The following is a 24,517-nucleotide window of genomic DNA, read 5'->3' as shown; positions in this document are numbered from 1 at the left end:
CTATAGAGTTTTCTCTCTACATGCAAATGATAGTAGCCATAAAGAGTATTGTATTCGAACTGCGATTGCTCTCGAGACAATATAAATGTTGATTCCTTTGAATACACTAGTTTATGCGGAGACAAAGTAGCTTGTGACAGTTCTGCTGAACGCGAGACTTTATGGTGTCAGTAGCCATATAAATTTCAAAACTGAATTCCATAGTCGGTGTATCTTGTGATAAATTTTATCATATAAAATAGGGTCAGACACCAAAAAGTGTTGCGTTTTGAATTATGAACTAATCCGATTGTTAGTTATTCTCAAGCTCTAACCTTAAGTTAATTTTAAAGAAACATCATTTGTATCTGTAAACGTGTTAGGAAGTAATTTTGTGACACATAATAGCATAGCCGAGCTACGCAAAGCATTATGCGTCTCAAATAACTCGTGGTAAGATAAATTATAAGTATACCAAATGCTGTAGGTACCTTCAACAATTCCATTGTGATATGTTTAGTTGACACGTCTACGAAGGCAAGACTGTTGTAGTGCTGCAGTAATAAAGCAAATGCAAACCTAGACTATTATGGTATCTAATTTATTGGACCTATGTCCATTTCGACATCAGTTCAGTAACCAACGATATCTGAAACAAACAAATAATATGTCCGTGAACTTACACGTAGTTGCTAACAAAGAACTTATACAATGAAGGAAGCACTGTATTGTGTACGAAAATAATTTAGATTCCTTTTTAAATTTTAATTAGTCCTAGTAGTAGGGTGTATTTTCCATTACCATTTATATTGGCAACCTGACTATCTTTGCCACGAAATCTTTTGATTTTCAAAGGACAGATGCTATCAAAATTCAATTGAAACATCAAACTATGAGTGATAGCGATAATTTACGTTTTTAAGCTTTTTAATTACGGTAATCACCTAAGCGAAAAAATAATCAATAACTTTTATTAAATCACTTCTACTAAGTATTGAAGAATATTCTATATTAAATAAGAGCGTTCCTATCTCGCTGTATCACAGACCGTTGTTACATTTGTAACAGGTCATCTAGTAAATTACATTACCTAGTTATTCAACTAGAAAATCAATCGCTAACTCTCACTGAACATTTAGAAACGATAAAGAATTTATAAGCACAAGCTAACAATATTTATATATTATTATGTAGATAAAATTTAAAAAGGTAGCTTTACGTATTTTTTTTCTTACTGTTTTCCGAACCCGAGGTTCATTCGTTTCTAACAATAATTCGGTTTTCAAACTTCTCAAAAATAAGAATAAAACAAAACGCCTGCATTCGAAGCTTATTTCGACACGAAACCAAACTTCGACCGGTATCAGGAGATTTTTAATAACCACCACAATTTTCAAATTCTAATCGACTTTTAAATTGCAGCTTTTCTTGTCTGGCTGCGTTCTCACTCCCGAAGTGTGAACTTTCGACTCTCACACCACAGTTCCATTCCTCGTTAGCTTCTCCTTAAAACTTCCCCGACTTGGACAAGTTTTTTAACTTCGCTCCGAACGTTCTCATGATTAATTAATTTGATTGTGCGTGAGCTATTTGCGACGTGATCGGTTTCTGCGGTGTCCATTATTTCATGATTTAGGTCGAGGGGTTTGTCGATGGGGTCGATTCTGCTCGGTCACTGCACTAAACAGCCTTGTTACGTTCCGCCTTAACAGTTTTCGTTTTTTTCTTTCTTACTGAAAGTTGAAAGGGGCGGCGCGTCTCCTATGGCACACGAATAACTCAATTAAAGTAATAATTCCTTTGAGGAAGCTGTCTTGATTTTTTTTTATCTTTCCGAGAGCCACGCACTTTTACACGATATTTCAATACTAAATAATATGATTATAAAAATATAAAGATTACAAATATTTAAGTCTTAAATTTAATATCTGTATAATGTACCTATATCTGTCATTTGCTTTATGCGTCATAATATTCGTAAACGCCTCACGAAAATTAAAACGCTCAAATGTACCCAGAGTCCTAGTGGCTTTGATGGCACGCGATGTAATTTAATTAAAAGCGTTATATAAAACGTCGGTGTTCTCCGGTACTTAAGACAGCATTAATTCACTGAAGCCTTGATGAACTTCCCATGTGTAGATCCCCACTAATGGCCACATTATTCAGGCGGCACCTGGATGATTGTTTATGTGCGGTTAAGAGAATCAACAAACTGTAGAACGAGCATTTAAAGTGTGCCATAAATGTTCGGATGGTAAGTATTGTTACGCCGGTAAGAGTAACGCCATCAATTGCCGAATAGCCTAAACGAATATGAAAAGATCTAGAACGCTCGAGAAGTACAACGCCATCTATTTTCAGATAGCCAAAACACGCATCGAAGCTACTCGACTTGTCCAGAATGTTCTCGATAAATCTAGAGATGTCGTATCGACTAAAAGAGCGTTGCAGAGATGGGACGAAATCAGTTAGTTATCGGAACTACTCAAAGCGAAACAGCGAACGGATAACCTGAAGTAAAACGGAAGAAGTGAATAGAGAATTTGAAAGTGTTCGCTAAGAGTTTTAATTGTTAATACTTCGGTAACATTTATACTTCAGTAGAATTTTTATTTACCCCGAGCCCCAGCGCGTAACAGTATTTTTGTTAATTTAATAATAAATTTCAATTTAGCCGTTTTCTAAAAGTGTTATGACATTTGAAATTCAAATTATTTTGCTCAATAATTCAGGAACAAGAAATTCGTATTATATTTCCAAACAGTGTCATCAAAGGTCGTGTTTAGATTTATAATCCCAGTGGGAAAATTGTTCACCTATTTCCTATATTTTGTGTTGTTTTTTTGTGTTATTTCTAGATCAGTTTTGTCATCAGCTCAGGTATTCGAGAGTTTGTGTTCACGATGAAGTAAACTTCGTTCATAAGTTAATTAATATTTTCGTGGCATGATTTTCTCTTTATGTGTCACTTCTGTAATGCTTCTCATTGTTTTTGTGAGCTTGCGAATCTTATTGGCTTTCGTTTTATTTGTTTCTTGAGCGTATGAGGAAAAATAAATACACGAAGGCCTGATCAACGCTATGGGGATATTGATTTACGTTGTTGTACAATATATACTCAATTATCAAATTAAACTCGCATATTCGTAATCCGATTGCACTGAGCATTGTATTACACTTCTTTTTACATAATATCCAAGACTATCAAAATCTTCTTAGACTAATACCGCAGGTCATATGCAAATGACTATTACTTAGCTAATTCTATCTATTGACAAAACCTTTAATAGTAATGTAAACGAGAAAAGTATATTAAAGAAATGCTTGTTTGATATTTTAATTACTGGAACCTTAATATAACAATTATTCCTTTCACCTCAGATAATCATCCGCATAATGTAAACACAAGTGCATATCTCCCCTTTACCAACACATTCGCATCGTGTAATAACATGAAACTCCGTAGTGTAAATATATGTCATATGAATATATGGTTTTTCCGTAATAAATGGTGGTAGGGCATTTGTTAAGCTCGCACACGCAGATAGGTACTAGAGTCCAGCCTATTTCTGCAATGATAAGTCAGGTTTAAATGTCTTAGGGACGGTGGTGGTATGATATTTACATGTCTATTTGTTTTTTAACAACTGTACATCAATTTGATTATGACGTGATCAGTCGATCTAAAGCAATAAGAAATCGTTTATATTAATATTATACTTCAATTAAAATTACTATCGAAAAATACGTTCGCGCACAAACAACTTCAAAAAGCGGCTGTAACCCGATTACCTAACGATTTTTCATAAAAGATTTTATGAATACATAGGCATTCACTGATATTTTTCTTTCCGAAACCGGGAGTGTTATACCAAATTTTCCCTTATTTCATTCATTGAAGACCTTTTCAATTACAGCCCTCGTTCTCGTCTTATGAAAATTGTAAAATTGAAAGATTTTTATTATTAATAATATCCACCCTAGTAAATTATTTTCATGTTTTCGCCTCCTATTTCGAATAGAGATTTGATTTTAAAGGGACCCATGTTATATTTAATGTCGACACTTTCGCTAATAATTTACGAAATTGATTGAAGAGCTTTGAGCGAGTTCAAAGTGTGAAACGGACAAAACTGTGTTGATTTATATTCAGGTAATTGAAATCGGTGCTTGATCGTTCTCGAAAGTTTTTATTCAATATCGAATAGAGAATAGGCTGTAATATTTAAAAAAAAAAACCTTTATTTACATGACAGTTTAGAATTAAGCAGAAATATAATGAACTGTTATTATTTTATTATTATTCCATTATACACTATTGCCTTTTTTTTTATTTGAGTAAAGCTATAGTGTATTACTTACAGTACACATGATACTGATGATGATGATACTTTTATGAAGATTTTTTTCAAACAAATCTGTCAGTCTGATCCTCACACAGGAGTCAAAAACGATGGAGTACTTACTGTGTGTGTAGTATATGCAAATGCGCAGCTTATACACAGAAGGTGCCGATCTTGAAGTCGACTCTTCTTGAGAATTAACCAAAAAAGATTTCCATCAGCGTTAGATTCAAAATAAAATAAATGAAAGGTACTAACTACTAAGGCAGATGGAAGATAATTTGATGGTGTCTGTTGCAGATATTTGATTAAAAACTCACTAGTAATTTAAGGTATTGTTTCTCTGAAAACACAATGACATGTATTGAATTCGATTTACCTTATATAGATTAAAAGACTTATGAAAACTTTTAAAAAAACTTACAAAGGCATTTTCTGTTCTTACAAAGCAATTAAATTACATGAAAGTTATCGATAGATTTCAGAACAAAGACACGCAATCGGCGAAAGAGGGCGACAATAATTAATTAAATTAAGAATGAATAAAGTTCGTTATCTTTTCCTTTGGTAAGGATATCGTTAAGGGCATGATATGATGCCCTCCAAGTGTTGTATATATTTTTTAAATTAAAGGAAATTGTTTAAAATAAGGTAGAACCCCGAGTCTCATTAATTTTATCAGAAACATGGTTGACAAAAATTCAAGGTTTTTTTCCGCTTTTATATGTATTAGAACGCCTTTTAAGAAACCATGGGCAGCGGATGTACCGAAATATGTAATTTATTAACAATTTAACTCCGACTATTGCACTTACAAATACACAGGCTACCATACTATGGTAATATCAGAAGCTTCATTGTCTAATCGACCAGAACATCGTCGTTCGGATAAATTCGTTCTTAAAGTCATCGTGGCCTAAAGGATAAGAAGGCCGATTCATTCGTATCGGCGATGCGACTGTGCCAGTGTTCGAATCCCGCATTTAGTCAATAATTTATCTTATAAAATACGTGCTCAACAAACGTTCACGAATGACTCGCAGGAATAATATCGTGAAAAAAATTTAACCTGCAAAAAATATAATTTGTGTAATTACTGGTGGCAGTACTCTATCTCTTTCTGTCGTGAGACAGTAATGCTTTTCGGTTTAAAGAGAGAGGCAGCCGTTGTTCTTTAAAACGGAGACTTCAAACTCATGTAACTAGGTGTGGGGCGACATTTGATGTCTGTAGACTCTGGTAACTATTTAAAACTAAGTGGGCCTCGAGCTCGTTTAATCGTATAAACAAAAAAGTATTTCAGTACAAAAAAAAAGATGTGTGGTGTCGTGGGACACCGGATAGGAACGAAGCTCCTTATTATAAAAATATTAAGTTTAAGTTCTATTCGAGGTATAAAGAAAATAATTATTCGGGTATACATTTTTTACCACGATTTTTTTATTGATAAAAATAATTAAAAACTACTTTACAAAGTTATCAACTTTATTTTATTCACAATGATTTATAAAAAAATATATAATAAAAATATGTTATTTTTTGTACGTTATTACAAAGTTAAGTCGTACACACATTACTAAAAAATCTTACGTTACGGACGTTTTTTTCCCGGTTAGGGTACCCCTCCGCATTGTCCCATAAGGAACTTCGTTCCAAAAACAAAACCAGGTACACGACGATCCTGTCTGCCATACTAAGAGCATAAAAATCATATGAATGCGGTTTTTTGTGCAAAATTACGGGGTCCTCCGCAGAAATCGTTTTGCTTTGGCATGTGGTCGATGTCATAAATTCTCAATCCAAAATTCATGACTATGTCGCAACCTTCGGAACCGTCACGTACTCACCCTTTACATCCATAAGCCTTATATTTGACGAGAGTCCGTTTTCCTGAAACATTACGAGTGATGTCCGAATTTTAACGAGATATAAGCGGAAAACTCTTTAAGTAGAAGGTAATTAATACAAACTTCGCTTTTATTGCTGCGCTGCGAAGTTTTTGAATTTCAAAATAACGAGACCGTTTGAAATAAAATAATTTTTTTAAATGCTTTTTTCGGATTTAATTTAAATCGGTATGATGTCGGTTGAGGATGACCACGTTTTAAATATGTATATTGCCTATTTTATAGATAATTTCTTTATCTTTAAGTTTTTAAGTAATTACTTATCAAACTTACGACTGCATTGAAATGAAGCAGTGGCAGCATAGGAGCCGCGAATAAAGACTAAGTACTAATTATACCATGTAAATTAGAAAACTCTTAATAAAACGCAAAATATAATAATTTGAAAAATAGTATCGGGAAATGGAGAACAATATGTGTGGAAAGTTTACGCTAGTTATTGTAAAACGAAAATTGAATTAGTTTTGAGTTGTTTTTAAGGTTAGTCTAGTAAGTCCAATGATTTCAAACTATCGTCATAAGATGACACTTGGAGAATAAAAATAGACAACAATAGACTTCGCAGAGAGAATTTCGCTAGTAGCCTCGGGATATCAGGCACTGCTGTACTAATTATTACCTACCTTTTATTAGTACTTACACAAATCTGTTAAATTTTCAGATGCATTTTACATGTACCATGCTAGTCCGTTACAGTGGAAGTCTTTTTTTTTATTGCCCTTGTAGGAAGACGAGCATACGGCCCAATTGATGGTGAATGGTTATCGTCGCCCGTGGGCTTCAGCAATGCCAGGGGCAGAGTCAAGCCGTTGCCGACCGTTAAGTACTCTCCACAGCCTCGTTTGAAGAAGGGGGGTAAGTCGTTGGATACATTGTAAATTACATGTTTAAATCTATTACTCTTTGGTTCAATTTAATTCCGATTGTTATCCCGTTTTATGTGAGATGTAAAATTCTAAAGCTTAGTGATTGAATTTTTTTACTAAATGAATTTTTTTTAAGTGCTACTACTGAAAACTACTAGTGTATAAATGAAATGTTTCATATTATTCAAAATCCACATCCACCAAACCAAGCTCCGGATATACCTACACTGGGAATATCTAGGACGGAAAACTGTTTCCTAACAAGCTGGCTTATTAGATTTTCGTTGAATATAATCCCGTGTTAGTAAAGTATCATAATGCTCTTGAAGCTCGATCTAAGTCGTATAGAAGAGCTTTAAAATTAGTTACTGTATGCATATATAAGTTAATAATTTATAACGTGCTCCACAAAAAGAAAATAAAACGCATATATAATTTTAGAAAGTAAACTAAGGTAATGGGTACTATAAACAACCTATACTAAAGCATACTAAATTACAGAAGAATATATATCAGATCACTATTGAAAATCTTTAGTTGTTAAGAATATAAAAAGTACAGACGCTGGATAATAATAATTGCTATTTTGCATTCAAGGTTTGCAGGCAGTATGTAAATTACGGGCCGATTTAGCGATATATCTTGAATTAGGTCGGTGCCTAGTCATAACAAATGTTCAAAGTTTTCCCGAAAGACCGTGCTGCTGCCGACTCAACAATAATATCGTAAACAAGATAAGCGTTTGTATTTACGGTGGACCCAAAGCAAAAACCCGTACCGGTTATAATGCCTGAGGCACGGTCACTTCTACCCCGTGTATTCTATTTCAAAATGGGGCCTCCATTTTTTTGTCTGCCTATCGTGTTGCTAAATTGGTATATTTTTTCTTTTTTTCAATAGATGAGCAGGTCAGCTCATATATATTATTTAGGTGTCGCTAAAGCCTAATCGTCAACTGGTACTACGGCGCGGCAATCTTGCCGTCTGTCTATCTTAAGATGTGAAGTCAACATCTAAAGTAGTATTATTTTGTAACCACGCGCGGCCTTTTCAAAACGGAACTCATTTAATCAGAAATGAGCAATGTCATGAAATTCTCCAACCTGACTTTTTTGTATACAATGACACAAATAAGGGGTATTTAAACTAATAGTAATTTAAAAAGAAAAACACTAAATAAATGTATAGTTTATACATATTAATAAAAGTAGAAAAAAAAAAGTTTTTTGAGGATCTGTTTCTCAAAATACCTAAATTAGTTATATGCAGCTTTAAAGTAATGTCGAACTAGAAGTGTTAAGCCAATTTGAAGAAGATTAAGGTAAGTCAAACATATGTATTATTACGAATGGATTTCTTATGGAATATCCAAATAGGATCAGTTTCTTCCCTCGAAATATGAATTAGATACCCAAAATTAGCGAGGGCTTATGTTTTTTAATTGACTGATTGTTTGATTGGGGCAAAGTTTAGTATCTAAATCATATTAAAATGTAGGTAGTTATAAGCTGAATTTTTTGAGTAAGTGTACAATTATTGAATATGAATTTGTGAATGACTTAGATCAGTGACGACCATCATATATAACTTTTTATTTTTCTTGTTTTACCCCTCCGATACATTGGAATAGTTCGTTTTTTCCGCGCCAATGAGAATAACAAACAAATGGAACGTCTTTTTTAAATTTCAATGTTATTGCACCTTGTGATGATTCGCATCAGCTTAAGTATAAATTGCATAATTCTACCGAGCTTATTTATAGCGGCTAATAGGTAGGTATGTATGTTAGAAAAAGTCTGAAAGTGGTACCTGTGACAGAGAAGCTGAGAAGTGCGCGTTTGGGATGGTATGGACATGTGATGAGACGAAATGAAAATGAGGTTGGTAAGATAGTGTTATCTATGAATGTGAAAGGATATAGAGGAAGAGGTAGACCTAAGAAGAAATGAATGGATTGCCTGAAAGACAATATGGGTAAGAGAGGAGTGAGCGAAGAAATAGTATATGATAGAAGAGTATGGAAGGAGAAAACATGTTGCGCCGACCCCAGGTGACTGGGAGAAGAGCAGGAGAATAATGATGATGTATGTATACCTCATCAAGGCTTCATAAACCTTTAAATAAGCCTTTAACTCGTACTTAAATATTTTTAACATTACGTTCACGAATTCCCTTTCCTTGGAAATAAATAGAAACTTTATCCAACATAAAATAATAACTAAGAATAAGTTTGAAATCCATATCTCATCTCTCAGTTTATGTGAAAGTAAAAGCGGGATCAGTCGGTGTTTAAACAGACTCTATTGTTTCCTGTGAGCGAGTTAACGAATGACAAAAGATACGGTCGCATCGGAAACTATAACGAAAACGGAAAGGAGACGGAAAATCGTGGGCCAGAAATGTAATAACTTGGAATGTAGTCTAAAAAATTTGTCATATTTTTTTATATAAGAATATAAAAAATCACCTCAATCCTCTTTCTGGGATCGGAGAAAAATGAGAAAGTTAGTTTATAAAAAGACGATTGTATGATGATTGTATGTAAAAAGATGATGATATGATTATAAAAAGAAAAACATTGCACTAGGTAATTAATGCAAAGTAATTAAATGAGCGATTTATACTTGTTGTATACAAGTGCGGTATGCGCCGGATTTAATTGCGATTATATACATAAATGAAGAAAAAGTCTATTATTACTTAGCAAAGTAATATGATTATCGATTTCAAATCGATTAAAATCGATTGTATTTTTGATGACAGCTTTGACAGTAAGCTGACATGACGTTTGTTCATAGATTATACAATTATTTTTTGGCGCTTGTTGGTTTTTTCTGCTCTACTCGTTTTGTATCTTCGACGCATTTTGAGTATGTATCTATCGGGCTGTTTTTATATTTTCAACGATCACTGCTTTATTATTACGGATTCCAACTCTGCCAGCCTTGTACGACAATTACTTCTACACTGGACACCGAAGATCGCTCACACGTTTGACTTGAAATTGTTGCATTGGATACTATTGAAATTATGGATCGCTGTGTGAATTGTGGGATAGCAATTCCATATTCCATACCTGATATAATATATCATTGATATTCACTCATAATATGACATTTAAAAGATTATTCAATGGATATAATAAACATTTACTTATTCTTAAATAAGTTATTATTCAGCTCTTCTAAAGAGATTATAACATAACCTAACTTTTACTAAATCTTTATTAACTCGGCTCTCAGATTGAGAAAACTTTTATAATTTTCAGCAAGGTACTGATAAATCTGAATCTATTAATTCATATTAGTTTCATCACGTTACATTCGGGCCCAAAAATGTATGTAATCGTTTCAGTCTCCTTTTCCTTGAAAATTTCATTCTCTCTCTTTTTGATACTTAATTTACATCAAGGAAGACTGAAAAGCAGAATTAAACTATTAAATTTCACCATTACATGTATTATGATGAATTTAAGTGCTGAGCATCAATTTATTTCGAAGTTCACAGCTTGCAGGTTCGAACAGCGAACATAAAAAAAAGATCAATAGGTAACACAGCTCCTTTGGCAAATGAGTCCGCACGGGTAAGTACCACCGCCCCGCCTATTTCTGTCGTAAAGCAATAATGCGTTTCGGTTTGAATGGTGGGGCAGCCGTTGTGACTATACTGAGACCTTAGAACTTATATCTAAAGGTGTGTGGCGCATTTACGTTGTAGATGTCTATGGGCTCCAGTAACCACTTAACACCAGGTGGGTTGTGAGCTCGTCCACACATCTAAGCAATAAAAAAAAAATACTTGAAGCTTAGCCTTGATAAATATTTCGGAATCATATTGACTCCATATATCGCCATAATATTTCTGAACTCCCCCTAACCCATCTCACATTTAATAACTCCAACTCGAGCGCGAAGTGTCTCTTGGCGCGGCTCCAGCGTTACAACCAAATAGATATCTTTTATTCAGTAAAGCTCAAACTTTTCTCCGCATAAATTCCACAACTAGAGGGAGCCTTCATGAAAATGTAATGAGCTAGAACTATTTATGGCTAATCCTTTGGAAATAAAACGTGCGAAGCTACGTCCGAGCCTCAACGAAACGTCTTGGACAAAAACTATTGATAATGAAATACCATGGAATAAATAACCTTAGGGTTTACAAGCGAGAAGCATAGCATAGATATACAAATGAAAACAGACTGTTTTTTAATTTGCAAATCGGAAAATTAGTCTTCGGCGTTCAGTTTTTCACACCCTTGCTTCTTCTTCGGGAGTGCTAGGAACGGAATCTATACTAATATTATAAAGAGGAAAGATTTGTTTGTTTGTTTGTTTCGAATAGGCTCCGAAACTACTGGACCGATTTGAAAAATTCTTTTTCCATTAGAAGCCGACATTGTCCCTGATGAACATAGGCACTTTTTTTTATTTTTTATTTATTTATTTTTTTTGGTTTCATGTGCGTTTTAATGTTTCCGAAGCGAAGCGAGGGCGGGTCGCTAGTAGAGTTAATAAATTTATGTGGTGACCAAGCCAAGAATCTAACTTCTAGAAACTTCGAGGCGTATACAAAATAAGGATTACTGTTTAATCCTTCCCTTGTTTGCGTAGGTATGTTCTCATCTGTTAACTAAAGTAAACAGCTAAATTAAGTTACGGTTTGCGGACTTGTTTTATAAACTAATGATATGTATTTTTAATGGCAATTTACTCACATTTGACTGTACTGTTCTGTATTTGTGTTATTTTTACAACATTAAGTTTAATCAACGAAATACATTCACTCTTAGGTATTTAGCTGTCTTTATTGGCTTTTCTAGACTAATATTATAAAGAGGTAAGATTTGTATGTTTGTATTGAATAAGCTCCGAAACTACTGAACCGATTTGAAAAATTCTTTCACTGTTTGGAAGCTACACTTTTCCCGAGTGACATAGGCTATAATCATTTTTGAAAAAAATAGGGATCTTTACTAAAACTCCCATAATGTAACCCAAGGTGTAAAAAAATTACCTAAAATATTCTTTACATCACGTGCCCTGCGAAAACTATTGATGATAGAATAAAATAATGTACTACGACTTTGTAGAACACATTATTATTTACAAAAAGTGTCGCGACGGCATATGTTTAACTATTATAGTTATGCCGCCATAAATGTTCTTTTATTTAAAAAAATAAAACAACATCAAATATCGTTGAAATTTTTGTTAAAGAACCGAACGGAGCCGGAGCGGGTCGCTAGTCAAAGATAAGTTTGCCGATATACAAATTACGAACACCAGCACACACACTGAGGACCTATCGAGCAATATTACGCAATTGGAGAAAGCTCTCCCCTTTGCCGTTTCAAGCAGCCATTTAACAAAAATTGAAAAAAACTAGGGTTCGTGTGTAACCTCTAAAATCGTGCACGCCGCTGCAACGTAGGTACTCAGGCTGTTTAAATTAATTCATCCATGGTACATTCCTGTGCAGATTGCATTCCTTGTCCGCTATGCGCACGGACGAATTACGTTGGCTACGTGTCCTTTATACACAAAATACTTTCATGCGTCGAGCACGAGCATACGTTATTCAGAATAATTAAAACTGAACTATAGTGTTTTCGCTTTGTTTTAATATACTTCCGACGATTATTTCCAACAACTACAAGAAACTTGTAATACACAAATATAAAAGACAGAAGAACGACAAGAGTGTTTTTTTTAATATATTATTTATTATTTCTATATGAATGAGGAGTGAGAGAGTGAGAATGTGACGGGCGGCAATCGCGTCCATAAGCCCCGGTAATCACTTAACTAACCACAAGATAGCCCGAGAATTCGTTCACCCATATATGTAATATAAAATTGAATCCTTCAAACGAGAACACAAGATTACTTTGTTGCAAGAATGTGGAAGAGATTACTGCAAGATGGAAAAGATCGAGCAGAAGATTACTTAAGGCAGATATTGAAGGTACTGCGGGAGATGATTTAGTTATGATAACAGTAGCACGAGCGATTCCACATCCACATATAAATATATATATTAAATATTATGTTTTAATTATAAGTTGTATTAGTATAGATATATAGATATAGCTAGTTATATAGATATTATAGATAGTAGATAGATATAGAACTATCTATATTTAAACCAAAAAGGTCTCTCAATGATTTCATCAAAATGGATACAAAATAAACAATTATGATATTTTCTCTCACACCAACTTATGAGCTCGGTCCCTTCTTCGTACAGTGGGACTAATTAAAACAATAATTACTTAGGTGCGGGCCCCTGCATAATCACAATATTCTCATTACTGCAGTACCCTCTAAATATTTTGACACAACGCATTTCCACGCATGAGTAAACCTACGAAATTTGTTCCCTTCGCGAATAAAATACCGACACACTAATGCGTCGGATTCATTATGAGGCTTATGTCTGTATGTAAATTGTTTCAAATCATAAATAAAATTTAAACATAAAACCCGCTAATAGTGTTTTTGATGATTTTTATTGTAAAAAATAATTAAATCATGAACTTGTACTCCTCGCGTCGTTTCCTCACTGCTGAGGGTCCCGACCATTATAATTCGACATGATTTTACTCCTTGTGATGTCCCGTCAGCGCCTCCGATCATTAGCCGCATGAAGGGCGTCGTGGAATGGGATCTCTAGTGTGGTGCGGATTTGGTCGAACCACCTTGTCGGACTGCGCCAGCGCGGTCTCTTTCCCTCGATCTTCCCTGTCACGAATAGTCTTTCTAAGCTATCCGGTGTTTTCCGAGCAATATGACCGAAGTACTCGAGTGCGCGGCGAAGGCAGAGTGTGGACAGTCTAGTCTTGAACTTGTACTATTATGGTGCTAAATTCAGATGTTTTCATGGCAATTTCAAGGACAATCTTTGGTATTTGTTTTTGTGTGTTTGGTATCTATTATCTATCTGTTATATTGGAATTATGTATTAAAAATACATTTAATAATGTGACTCAGCTATGGACCCGCTACGCCAGAAATATAACTTGCAATGTGTTTTGTTTCTTATTTATGTTATTTACCAGCCATAACGATACAACTTGCCTTATTATTTAGAATAATTTTCTCAGCAATACCCGTGGAAAACCCGAGAAGCATGTCCAGCGATTTAGTTTAGTTAGTCAAATACACAAATCAATTATTAAAATAAACTAAAACACGTGCGGTAAGACAACCAGGATGTGCTTAAACCACATAAACTACAATTATGTATTGATTTTTCATTAGCTTTCCGCCATGTGAGTGGCGCTGACCAACTTAAGACTAAAACCATCTCCACTATAGCATTTTGAACATACATACGAAAAAAGGACATGTAGAGATACCAGCCAAATACCGAAAATGTTTCATAAATCTATCATATCATATTATATCATATCATACAATATCATATTATATCATATCATACAATATCATATCATATCATATCATATCATACAATATCATATCATATCATATCATATCATATATCTATGATACTATAACTTGAACCTCGTACAACTAAAAGTAGTCGCTTGTCTGATCAACGACGTATACAAGTAAGGCTTCTGCTTAAAGCAAATTTTCAATAGTTTCATAATTATTTTTGGAATTTAATGTATAATATAAAAACCATTTAAAGCGTTCTTTATTTCTTTTTGATTGACAAAAATAATCAATGAAATAACAAATATGAAAATTTCATTTTTGCTCGGTCTTACTCTTGAGCATAAGTTATAATAAAATGTGAAATGTGACGCAAAATGTTAGATTCTCCCATTTCTCATAGCCCAAGGTCAGTATGAACCTTTGTCTATTAACATAAACGCTGGCGGGTAACAAGACCGATAAAAATAGAAATATAATGTTAAATAGAAAGCTTATTTTTTGAGAACCTTGTTACCAAAGCAATCATTACAAGACAATGTAGAAGTAGACCTTGCTTGATCCCAAATATTTCAAAGTAAATCCTCATTTATGTTTCAAAGTGATGATTATTCCAGCTCTTAGCTGCATAATAGGTCTTTACCTATGAAGTTAGTATTTTACAATACTAACAATAATTAAAAAAAAAAGATATCATGTGAGGCGATGGTCAGACCATGTACTAAATATACGTCGCATTACCCTCTTTCTTGTAAATAGGAAACAATTTATAATGTTTTCGCCTAGGTATTTACCCTAAATAGGCTCTCGGAAATTACTTACATTGTTTCGATTATTGTTTATACTAATGTAAGCTGCAAATATATCTCGCAAAGCAATGTTATTCAAATATGGAGACGAAGAGGCAAAAACTATCGATTTCGAAGAGGACAACACTCGGAATGTTCTTCAGTGGAGTGCATGCAAATTGATACCACTCGAGCATCGCGACAAAGCCAAGAGCTTAGCGGGTTCGGACCATCCCGGGCACCCTACTTGGTATTTTTCTTTATTGCTTATATGGATGGACGAGCTCACAGCCCACCCGGTGTTAAGTGGTTACTGGAGCTCTTAGACATCTACAACGTAAATGCGCCACCCCCCTTGAGATATAATTTCCAAGGTCTCAGTATAGTTACAACGGCTGTCCCACACTTCAAGCCGAAACGCATTACTGCTTCACGGCAGAAACAGGCAGGGCGGTGCTACCTACCCGTGCGATCTCAGAAGAGGTCCTACCACCAGTAAAAATATATATCATATAAATGTAAGTCATATAGGTAAATGTAGCGACAAGAATCGTAAAGCTAGTGCGACAGAATACCCGTAAATCGAAAAATGATTTACGTTTTAAAATTTTGGAACTATTAAAGATAAAATTAGCCCAGAATAAGCCGTGAGTTCTTCGAAAGAGAAAAAATAATCTTGAACGCATTCCATAATTTTCGACGTGGCGTACTTCATAGTTTTCTTTATAAATAGTGATTTAAGATAAAGCTGTTATAAATTGCACATATACCTATATTTTGTATTTACTGATTGTTATGCTGCTGCTAATCCTTATTAGCTATGTCATATAAATGTAGCGACAAAAATCGTAAAGTTAGTGCGATAGAATACCCGTAAATCGAAAAATGATTTACGTTTTAAAATTTTGCAACTGTTAAAGATAAAATTAGCGCAACAAGAGCCGTGAGTTCTTCGATAGAGAAAAAAAAAATGAACGCATTCAATAATTTCCGACGTGGCGTACTTCATAGTTTTCATTATAAAAATAGTGATTTAAGATAAAGCTGATAAAAATTGCACACAGATTTCGTATTTACTGATTGTTATGCTGCTGCTAATCCTTAGTAGCTATAAAGCTAATTTCTTTGTCAGCTTAAAAAGAAACCATCAAAAATGCATTCGTAATTAATAGGTAGTAGTTTTAAGTATTAAAATGCATTAACTTGAAAACATAAAAATTTATGGAACAGAGCATAGTGACTATTAAGTTAACTAAATCTACGTTTTCTTAAATAAAACACATAAAAAACTCAATAAACTTGATTCAATTTAACGCCACCTTTATTCAGGGCCATGACCCCTGCAAGATTTTACTTACCACAAAACCTTGTCGAACTAATCGAAGTTAACGAAGATTCTTCAATTTATCGAAAATTTGCTCTTGTACAAATATACCTTAAACTTAGTAAGTTTATTCGATTCAAAATATTACTTGATAGTTATATTCCAACTCGATCTCTGCTATCAAATTTGATTTTGCAAACTTAAATTGCACTAGCAATTTCGTAGAAGATAATTAAGCCAAAAAAGAAATCTGCGCGAAAGTCATTTGCCATAATATTTTAAGTATACTACCAAGTCTTTTGTAGTCGTCGTGGCCTAACGGATAATAACGTCCGGTGCATTCGTGTTGAAACGATGCACCGGTGTTCGAATCCCGCAGGCGGGTACCAATTTTTCTAATGAAATACGTACTCAACAAATGTTCACGATTGACTTCCACGGTGAAGGAATAACATCGTGTAATAAAAATGAAACCCGCAAAATTATAATTTGCGTAATTACTGGTGGTAGGACCTCTTATGAGTCCGCGCGGGTGGGTACCACCACCCTGCCTATTTCTATTTCTGCCGTGAAGCAGTAATGCGTTTCGGTTTGAAAGGTGGGGCAGCCGTTGTAACTATACTTGAGACCTTAGAACTTGTATCTCAAGGTGGGTGGCGCATTTACGTTGTGGATGTCTATGGGCTCCAGTAACCACTTAACACCAGGTGGGCTGTGAGCTCATCCACCCAACTAAGCAATAAAAAATAAAAAATCTACTAAGACCAAAACGATGTAAGTTAAATATATATTAACAGTATCAGCATATTTTATTTAAATCACATACCTATATTTCGTTAGCGGAGAGTAATTGTAAATTTACTGTACGCATTACCCAGCACGCTTCGAAAGCCGCACAAATGCTAAGCGTCGAGTAAGATTTACTATCCATTGTTAAAGTCCACAAAGAGTAAGGTACGATTCGACTTGGCCAGAACAAAACTATTAGTACCGTTCTTATAAAATTAATACATTCCGCAGAATAATAGATCTTTTGAGTGGCTACCAAAAAAATCTATACGACAAATTTGTAAAACCACTTTCGGAAATAATAGCAAGCATTAACGACAGCAATTTTCGATCAGGAAAGGCGTACCGTTAAATTTAGCCGTTTTTTTAATCAAAGGATTACTGTTTTAATTAAATTGATTTTGCCCCTGTCTCTTGAGAGGTGAACGCAAATTATACAGGCAAATGGTTCTTTCTAATCCTTTCATAATGACGTTACGTAGCGCGCTCAGTACATATTTTAAGAAGGTGAATTGCTTTTCGTCGTGCTCTAGTAAATAGTCACACTAAAATTAAATCATAGAATGAACACTAGTAATTTACTAGATTGTACTGCATTACGTTGACTTTGGTATGAAATAAGATATGTTCTTCTTATGATTTAATTTTAGTATTGTGTAAATGAATGACTATTTATGCATATTTTTTAGTTCAAAGTTGTATGTTGACTAAAATTTTCAATATCATGAAAAACACATTTTTGTATGTTACTAGCTGACCCGGCAAACGTTGTTTTGCCATATATAATAGTCCTAGGGAATTTCTAGTGTAGAAATTTTTTTTTTTTTGTAAATGTGTAAATTTTGTAAATGTATAAATGGTAAAATAAATGGTAAATGAGTGAAAGAGGCTGTGAACGATTAGGGAGTATAAAAATAACAAAACCACATACCTAGGTAATGCCTCATTATAACAAAAAAATGTCCAAAAATAAAAATTAATGTTAAGCGTGGACAACCCTTATCACTTAGGGGTATGAAAAATAGATAGTAGCCGATTCTCAGACCTACTGAACATGCATATAAAATTTCATAAAAATCGGTCAAACCGTTTCAGAGGAGTGTTGGAACTAACATTGTGACATGAGAATTTTATATGTATGTTATATAATAATAAGATGTTATTCTAGCAACTATGGGCTTGCATTTTGTGCAAACAACGTCTTTGACAAAGACACGAATATAGATCATCAGATGTGATTCGCTTGCTTATTTCTGCCACGAAAAGTACTAACCATTATTTAGGATAACCATTTCAACAATTGAGACCTTCGATCCTCTATTTGAAATTGGCTAACGGTATTCACAACTCGATATTTACATACCTCAATAATCGCAGCTAAGTAATAAAACTGGTAGAGTATCCCAGCTGGGGTCCTCCATTTATTTCTTAGTTCACAATGTCTTTTTTCTTAGCGTACCTTCATTGTCATAATATCGAACAGAGAAGAAGGACTAGGCACTTAAGCTAAGCATTTACTGGTGGTAGGACGTCTTGTAAGTTCCTAGCGTAGGTAGCACCGCCTTGCGTATATCAGCCGTGAAGCAGTAATGCGTTTCAGTTTGAACAGTGTAACAACCGTTGTACTGTAAACACAGAGACTTAGAACTCATGTCTCGAGGTGGGGGGCGGCATTTACGTTGTAGATGTATATGGCCTCCAGTAACAACTTAACATTAGGTGGGCCGTAAGTTCGTCGACCCGACGGCACTAAAAAAAACTAGTTGGCACCATATTAAAATTTCTACGATTGTGAGCTTAATCATGAAGACTGTAAAGTATTGGAATCGTCTGATATGATGAAATTAAAAGATTAACGCGAGATGAAATGGTAACAGTAGTTTTAATTATGTCTACCACACACGAAAATGGAAAAAATTCGGCGATGTATTTTTGGCATATTAATATATGACAATGTATGTATGTACATAAGAAAACTTTTATAGTAAAGTCTATAGTAAATATAAAAAGTAATTATAAGTAAATGTATCCACGGTTTTATCGCTTACAGTGCATACGCAATAATTTTAGAGCTTATGTATGTAATAAAAAAAACGTTCAATAATCGAAAATTCTAGACATTTCCTGGTTAGTCTGTAGACTTTGGTACTGAAAGCGGGCGGGCTTGGTACTGAAAGCGGACGGGCGTACTATGACAACGAAATTCCATCAGCATTATGCTTTAATAAGCCAACCCTAAAATTTGCTAGTTTGCCTCAAGCGGCTATTACATTATGTGAATAGCTTCCCCCGTACTTGATGTGTAGCAAATTAAGCCAAAAATAGAAGTATTATAGTAGTTGATTTTTCGTCCGAACGATGATAAAGCTGAAATTTCCTATTTAATTTTTTTATGATTATCTATATATTAATACGTGAAGCAAAAACTTTGTATCCATTTTTACGAAAATCGCGCGGACGGAGGAGTATGAAATTTTCCACACTTATAGAGGATATAGAGAAGAAATCCAAAATGCCAATTTTTTTTAAAAATAATGCATAAAAGATAAATTAAATCAATAAAGAAAACATTACACACACTACCATGTATTTGACACACGCACGCATGCACACAATTTATTTATTGTCAAACTTTTGTTTGTTGTTGTTTTAAATATTGTTTGTCTTTATTAATATTTTTCTATAGTGCAGTCTTGGCGTTGAAAATTCAATCATAACAGTGTACAAGCTTCCAATTCCAATTAATTATAGTCGAATTTCGACTAATGCGGGACCTCTAGTAATATATTGTAGTTTGATTTTTTCTTAACCCTGACTTCGTAATCCCCTAATTCATGCAAATAATTACTTGAACCTGCTGTACGTTGTTTAAACCTCCTCTTCTTGTGTCATTGCCGCAAAATGATCTTATTTTTCGTTGCCAATGCAATCAAATTATCTGCCTCTAAGAGGGAAATAGCATTTATGTTATAGTACTTTGTCATCTTAACCTAAAATATGCCCTAAGCACGTCATTACGGATCCTCCCGATCCATTAATGGTGTTTTTAGGTACCTTTTTATTATTGCTTAGATCGGTGAACGAGCTCACAGCCCACCTGGTGTTAAGTGGTTACTGGAGCCCATAGACATTTACAACGTAAATGCGCCATCCACCTTGAGATATAAGTTGTAAGGTCTCAGTATAGTTACAACGGCTGCCCCACCCTTCAAGCCGAAACGCATTACTGCTTCACGGCAGAAATAGGCGCGGTGGTGGTACCTACCCGTGCGGACCTACATAAGGTCCTACCACCAGTAATTACGCAAATTATAATTTTGTATGTTTGATTTTTATTACACGATGCTATTTCTTCATCGTGGAAGTCAATCGTGAACATTTGTTGAGTACGTATTTCATTAGAAAAATTGGTACCCGCCCGGGATTCAAACACCGGTGCATCACAAGCACCTCAAGCACCGGTCACCGCCCTCGCCGATCCCGTCGTTTGCGATGAAAGGCTCGACTAGTAAATTAACCCATAGACACAGCCCACTGAGTTTCTCGCCGGGTCTTCTCAATGGGTCACGTTTCCGATCCGGTGGTAGATTCTGCGAAGCACTGCTCTTGCTAGGGCTAGTGCTAGCAACACTCCCGGTTAGAGCCCCGTGAGCTTACCTACACGTCAAGGAGAAGCTGAAATAGCCTCTCAAGGCTATCAGCAAAAAAAACTAAAATATTATAATATATGACCACCTCTTCCCATTAGTATCGTAAATGGAGACGGACGGCTGTTTTATACTAACTACTATACTGCGAGTGCCAGTAAGTATTTACTGGAAGTAAGGTAATTTGTGAGCCCGCTAGATGTACTAATTGCCTATATCTTCTAAGTCAGCATCCACTTAGATTCCAACTTTGCCTCAAATTGGTTGGAGAAAAATACGTTGCAGTGTTCATAGGCCCCAGTAGCCACTTTATATCAGACTAGCTGTACCCGTCCGCTTCGCTGGGCATTTAAAATTAACATCATTATTTATTCTCACCCCCACAAAGATTCTCATCATTAACACTCATATAAATATTAGCCTATCCATTAAGTACATGTGTTTTCTACATGGATACCAAGTTTCAAGACAATCGGATGCATGGTTCAGTAGTTATAACGGAACATCCGTAAAACCCACTGTAGATTTATATATTAGTATAGATTAGCCTCGTGAGTACTTAAACTATCTACAATGATTAAAAAAGCATTGGGTTACTATAGTCGCTTAACTTTAGTTCAACCATAAGACTATCTGACAACAAAAACTGATAAACATAAAAAGCTTTCTCATTATGCGTCTGAGTTACTATTCTGCGAGTAGAACTGCCGATCTATGCTAACGAGGGATTGCTCACTGTAGTATTTTTTTAGCTTTGGCAACTCGAAGACATAATTAAAATAATTACGTTTGTCGTCCTAATTTTATTGTTTAGGAAAATTGGAAGATTTTATAGTTTTCGTGGTGCATTTTTTGTTTGACGATATTGAAAGTGTTACTGTAGCTAGGACGACATTCAACTGTCGGTGAATATGAGCTCAGTTATCCTTGACGTAGCCTATACAGTTTGCAAAACGTCAGAAATAATAAATTGTTGAAAATAATTAAACCATAAAAAAAGGTTGAAAATTTATATTTATTCTTTATTCCCAAGAAATCAACGTAAAATATGATTGTCAACTGACCTTGAGATGTGTATTTTTTTTTTTTGTTGCTTACATGGGTGGACGAGCTCACAGCCCACCTGGTGTTAAGTGGTTACTGGAGCCCTTAGACTACAGCCTAATCTACAGCCTAAATTCGCCACCCACCTTGAGACATAAGTTCTAAGGTCTCAGGAATAGTTACAACGGCTGCCCCACCCTTCAAACCGAAACGCATTACTGCTTCACGGCAGAAATAAGCAGGGTGGTGGTACATATCCGCGCAGACTCTCAAGAGGTTCTACCACCAGTAAAAATACTACACCAGAAGTGGAAGTGTGAGTCAATGAGAAGGCGAATAATTGTATTGAATAACCATCGTCCCAAAAAATGAGTCGCTGATCCATCCGGGATCACAACAGGGCGTATTATGACCAATAATTATTTGATTTTATAATATTTTCCCTTAACAATATACACGTAGTTCGTGAACCCATACATATACGGTAGGCAGCAGCTTCGCTGTGCCCCTTGTATTCCTGAAGTCCATGGCCGACGGTAAAACCACTCACCATCAGGTGGGCAGTATGCTCGTCTGCCTACCAGGTCAACAAAAAAATAAATATGAAATCCAGCAATACTTTGAACCTAAATGGAGGTTAATGTGATTTTTCAGTGCCCATAGCCAGAGCAGAGTTTTTTAGGATTTTCACCGTTTTAAAAAGCATAATGCAAAATGCGGGCGTGTTTTAAGCTGGCAACGTTGGATCAACGCGATATTCAGAGAGCAGCTTGGCTTGCACCAATATAAGCTTTCAGAGGGGTATGTATAGACGTACATTTAAATATAGATTCATTTTTGGTGCATCATTTCTTTGTTTTATCTATCGATACGTATTTGAGCCTATTCTCTTTCCTATTTTAGGTATGCATACATTTTTCATAGATACAGTCGTACCGATGTCGATGTCGAGGGTGACACCTAGGTTGGCTTTAAAATCTCACGCATTGGCCAAAGATTTTGATCGCAGGAATGGAGTTTTACCACATTTTATTCTGGACGAGATACCAGCAGTGGTGAAGAGAGGGCGACCCCTTTTGAAGAGCACGGCTATACTTTTCGTGGGGTTAATATCGATACGCCACTTCTAGAACCTCTAGCCTAAATTGGCCTCGATTTGAAGTTTACCGTGAATGAACGACATCTTCCTACTCGAGAGTAGATAGTCGTATCATTGGCAAAGTGAGCCAACTGGGTCGCCGGCCACCGGGGTATTTCGTTTAAGTACAAACTAAAAAGTAGCGGGGAGAAAGCGAATTCCTTCTATTCGATACCGAAACAAACCGTTTGACAAGAAGTCTCCTTTAATAAGCACGAGACAGTCTGGCAACCCCATGTCGTACAATTTGTACATTAAACCATAACGGACAGACTTTGTTATACGTCTTCGCGATATTCAATTATTTTAGGTTGGTTGTAAAAAGATCTTCTATTATTATTACTAAATTCGTATTTTAATCCATAACCTGTGTAAGTGCCACCTTATTCTAAAATCTGAAGGAAAACAGAAACTGAAAATTTTTAAAATTTGCGATTTAAAACAAAAATAGAAAACCTTATGATTCACTGTTTTTTTTTTTTTGTTGAATTGTCAAATAAAATTGTTTGTTTTTTACTTTTAAATTCGTGCAAAAATCACAAGATTAAATGTACCGCAAATAGATTTATCTTGTACTACCGTCAGAATACTAATAAGAAGCTCCGTTTGTTCGCATCAATAAAATTAACATTGTAATCCACTTATTGCTCCCCGAAAGTGTACAGAAAATTCTAAGATATTATTTTAAAGACTTAAGAGGGTACGTTGTAAAAACACTATAAAGAGTAAGTATATAAGTGCGTTTATTGTCTTCAGTGAATTATGTACTTTGCAATTCATTTCAATGTCTATAAATAAGTAAGAAACAGGTTATATATTCCAAGTGTACAAGTGTAGGTATTTATTTTATTAATAATATCAGACGATTTCGCATGAGACATGCAGTAATGGTATCTAATCTTCACCACTGAAATAAGCCCAATGCTCATTCAACGCCCAATTCAGCTCTACATTGACTAATTATCTCTAAACCGTTAAAAAAAAATTAACAAAATATTTTAACCAAAACATGCACTAGACATAACAAAATTAACATTTAACAATATATTCGTTGGAATTTTCATTCGAAAAGTTATTCAATTTCATACTGACAGTAATGCGAAGCGCGAAATCTTATTACTACTGCTACCCCAAGAGGATAACGTCTGCCTAACTGATGCCCGTGTGATATAAAGTGCATTTTAGACTGAAGATTAGACGCTCTGTAGTTCTAATGCGAGATGCAATAACGCAGGAAGTTCGTTAATGAGTTTCACCTCGGTCGAAGCCGCAAATTGGATTATAGCGTTGAT

At 34.9% G+C, this 24,517-nt stretch overlaps 1 long non-coding RNA gene across 2 annotated transcripts; it reads left to right on the top strand.

Moving 5' to 3' along the window:
- The first annotated feature begins 8,186 nt into the window (after positions 1-8,186).
- On the top strand, positions 8,187-23,861 carry LOC101735531 (uncharacterized). 2 transcript variants are annotated; one of them, XR_009973172.1, is made up of 4 exons: positions 8,187-8,419; positions 12,315-13,062; positions 22,742-22,888; positions 22,991-23,861. It is a non-coding gene; the product is annotated as an uncharacterized LOC101735531 (long non-coding RNA). The 2 variants fall into 2 exon arrangements; XR_001140084.4 differs by lacking the exon at positions 12,315-13,062 and having other exon boundaries at positions 8,190-8,419.
- Positions 23,862-24,517: the final 656 nt, after the last annotated feature.

This window comes from Bombyx mori, chromosome 5, assembly GCF_030269925.1.
Source record: "Bombyx mori chromosome 5, ASM3026992v2".
Classification (NCBI taxonomy): Eukaryota; Metazoa; Arthropoda; class Insecta; order Lepidoptera; family Bombycidae; genus Bombyx; species Bombyx mori.
This window is presented reverse-complemented; position numbering and strand designations above follow the sequence as displayed.